Consider the following 3,558-nt stretch of genomic DNA (forward strand, 5'->3'; position numbering starts at 1 on the left):
TTATTCTTATTCTTTTCTTCTTCTCTTCTATTCTTTCTTCTTCTTCTTCTTCTTCTTTCTTCTTTTTTTCAAACAAGGTTTCTCTGTAGCTTTGGAGCCTGTCCTTGGAACTAGCTCTTGTAGACCAGGCTGGCCTCGAACTCACAGAGATCTGCCTGCCTCTGCCTCCAGAGTGCTGGGATTAAAGGCATGCAGCACGTTGGTGCATACTGTGAGTTCGAGGCCAGCCTAGTCTACAGAGCAAGTTCCAGGACAGCCAGAGCTGTTGTGCAAAGAAACTCTGACTCGAAAACAAACAAAATCCCATAACATTTGTTTGTTATTTATTTTAAAAAATTTCATTTAGCCGGGCGGTGGTGGCGCACACCTTTAATCCCAGCACTCGGGAGGCAGAGGCAGGCGGATCTCTGAGTTCGAGGCCAGCCTGGTCTACAAGAGCTAGCTCCAGGACAGGCTCTAGAAACTACAGGGAAACCCTGTCTCAAAAAAAAAAATTTCATTTAATGTGTATGGGTGCTTTGTCTCAGTGTTTGTATGTGCACCATATATGTGTCTGGGGGCTGTGGAGGCCAGAAGAGGGCATTTGATCCTTTGGGACAGGAGTTATAGGTGGTTGTGAGAGGCCTTGTGGGTTCTGGAAGAGCAGCCAGTGGTCTTGAACCTTGAGCCATCTCTTCCAGCCTCTCCAAAGCAATTGTTCACTGCTTGTTCACCTTTTTTTTTTTGTTTTTCTGAGGCAAGGTTTCTCTAGCTTTGGATTCTGTCCTGGAACTAGTTCTTGTAGACCAGGCTGGCCTTGAACTCACAGAGATGCCTGCCTCTGCCTCCCAAATGCTGGGATTAAAGGCAGGTGTGCCACCACAGCCTGGCTGCTTGTGCAATTTGGGGGAGGAGCCTTCTGAATCCTATAGGTTTTAGTTTATTACGTTTGTTTACTTTTGGAATTTTTGGGCCTCCCTCCCTCCAGAGAAGTGTGTTGCTTCATGGCCCAATGTCTTAAAGGTTTCCACCTTCCATTTGGAGAAGAGCTGTGTTCTCCATTTGTTTCAGCCATACCATTCAGCACAAATGTGGCCCTGAGTTTGACTTCCCATATGTCTACCTGTCCATTCTACCCCCAGCAGGTGCGATGTCCCCGAGAAAGCCGGGTGTCCTACCTTCTGGAGGAGGGCTGCTGATCTGGCCACTTCACCTTGTAGGTGTGCCAGTCTTCCCCAGGGTGTATCAGTGTGCTTTGGAACTCTTCGGTGTTTTGAGTCTTGTTTTAAAATAACCTCAAAATTTTCAGACTTATGTTAATTTCAAAGTAATGCATGCAAAGATGATGCTCTCCAGCTAGCATCTTGAGAAATGTTTTGAAGTCTGTCTATTACAAAGAAACAAGGGGCAGGTGTGATGCAGGGCTGTAGTCGCTATTCCAGTCATGGGGCAGGAGGGTTGTAAAGTTCAAGGCTAGTTTGGGGGGGAGAGAGAGAGAGAGAGAGAGAGAGAGAGAGAGAGAGCGAGAGCGCACTGAGTTCAGAGTTCAGTTGTATTCTTATATTCTTATCTTGATAAGCACTGGCTTCCAACTCCCTCCCCCTCCTCACACACAAAGAAACCAAAAACTTAAGCACTGTAGTGCCGTGATGTTAAACCTGTGTGTAATCCCAGCACTTGGGAGCTGGAGGCAGGAGGGTCAGGAGGCAACGACCACCCGCAGCACCACAATGAGTTCAGGTCAGCCTGGGCTACATGTGACCCTGCCTAGCAGAAACAAAACAGCTTTCAACCGTGGAGAGTGGAGAGAGCAGTGTGCTGCCCCCTCCCTGTCCCTATTATGTAATTGTCACAGGTCTTTCTCAGATCTGTTTTTGAGATCAAAACAAGTATGTGGTTTCAGTTTTTCAGTTGTCTTAATACTTTAAAAATTGTGCTGTGTGTACACATCATAAGTGCACATCTGTTCACATGAGCACATGCCATATATAGAACATATATACTCACACGCGCACACCAACGGGTATGCACCTCAGCACAGGCTGCAGTATACACATATTCATGTACATACGGTTACTAAATACACAGAATGTACAAGTCAGATGCCACAGTCAATGTGAGGAATCTATCGTGGATACTACCTTCTGTACAGCCTGCTCTGGGAGAGCCTTGCCTGGAGCAGTGCTTGGGGTTTATTTGCTGTTTGAGCATTAAGGGCAAGAATTCTTTTTTTTTTTCTAATAATTTTTTATTAATTTATAAATAATACCATTCAAAATTTTCACTTCCTCCCCTCCTCCCACTTCCCTCCCCCTCCAGTCCTAAGAGAGGGCAGGGCACCCTGTCCTGTGGGAAGTCCAAGGCCCTCCCCACTCCTTCCAGGCTTAGGAAGGTGTGCATCCAAATAGAATAGGATCACAAACCCAGCTAGGACCCTGGGCAGTGGAGGAGAGGGTGCCTGAACTGGCCTTGTCCTGTAGTCAAACTGATGACTATCTTGAATATCACCATAGAACCTTCGTCTGGCCACAGATGGAGACAGAGATAGAGACCCACATCGGAGCACTGTACTGAGCTCCCAAGGTCCAGCTGAAGATCAGAAGGAGGGAGAATATGAGCAAGGAAATCAGGACAAGGAAGGGTTGGTTCACCCATTGAGACAGTGTGCCTGAGCTAATGGGAAGTGCCAGAATTCTATCAGGAATCAGGCGGTGATGCTAAAGGCTTTCAATCTCTTTGAGTTCGGGCCAGCCTGGTCTACAGAGCAAGTTCCAGGACACAGAGAAACTCTGTCTCCAACAAACAACAAACAAACAAACAAACAAAAAACAAATAATCAAAAACCAAACCAAACCAAAATTCACAAAAGAAATCTCTCAGGAAAGCTCCAATATCTGAAGGTGATGAGCAAAATGATCGCAGATGGCAAGTTGAGTTACCGAACCTGCCGGCAGCCTAGAGCTTCAGACTTGTAAGTAAGTGGTTTACACCAGTGTCAGGAGCCTCCGGGTACAGATACACGGTTCTGAGAGCCAGGGATGGTGGCCAGAATAGAAATTTCGAACAAGACTGGAGGATGTATGAAACTATGTCCTCTGTAGCCTTGAGCTTCTAGTCTTACACATACATTAAAAAAAAAAAAGGAAAAAAAAACAGTGGTTAGATGCCACGAAGTAGGTGGCAATGCCTTAACCGTATGCGTGTTGTTAGGCCCAAGGGCCTCTTCCATCCTTGTCAAGGGGAGTGCTAACCTTCTCTCCTTTCATACAACACAACCAAAGCCATTGCATACTGAGTATTTAAAGGCCACTAAGCCTGACACTTTATGGTAATGGTGAGTGTAATTTATAGTCCACGAAGACGTGTTAGTAGAAAGTGAGTCTAATTTTCATTCAGCTGCTTGATAATTTAAGCCCTTATTCAATGGTAGAAAAAATTATTCATTTTATTCCGACCACGCTTTAATTAATTCATAAAATTAGCCAATCAAAAGCCGAAGGGAACACCGGAAGTTGTGAACGTTCTTCAGAAAAACAGATTCCCCCGGAAACAAAACAAGGCTGGCACACATCCAACGGC

The 3,558-nt window shown here is 45.6% G+C and overlaps 1 non-coding gene across 1 annotated transcript; it reads right to left on the reverse strand.

The window, feature by feature from the left end:
* Window positions 1-3,126: 3,126 nt before the first annotated feature.
* LOC119820144 lies at window positions 3,127-3,252 on the reverse strand. The gene has a single exon (XR_005286411.1). It is a non-coding gene; the product is annotated as a U6atac minor spliceosomal RNA (small nuclear RNA).
* Window positions 3,253-3,558: the final 306 nt, after the last annotated feature.

The sequence above is a fragment of the Arvicola amphibius genome, chromosome 7 (genome assembly GCF_903992535.2).
Source record: "Arvicola amphibius chromosome 7, mArvAmp1.2, whole genome shotgun sequence".
Classification (NCBI taxonomy): domain Eukaryota; kingdom Metazoa; phylum Chordata; class Mammalia; order Rodentia; family Cricetidae; genus Arvicola; species Arvicola amphibius.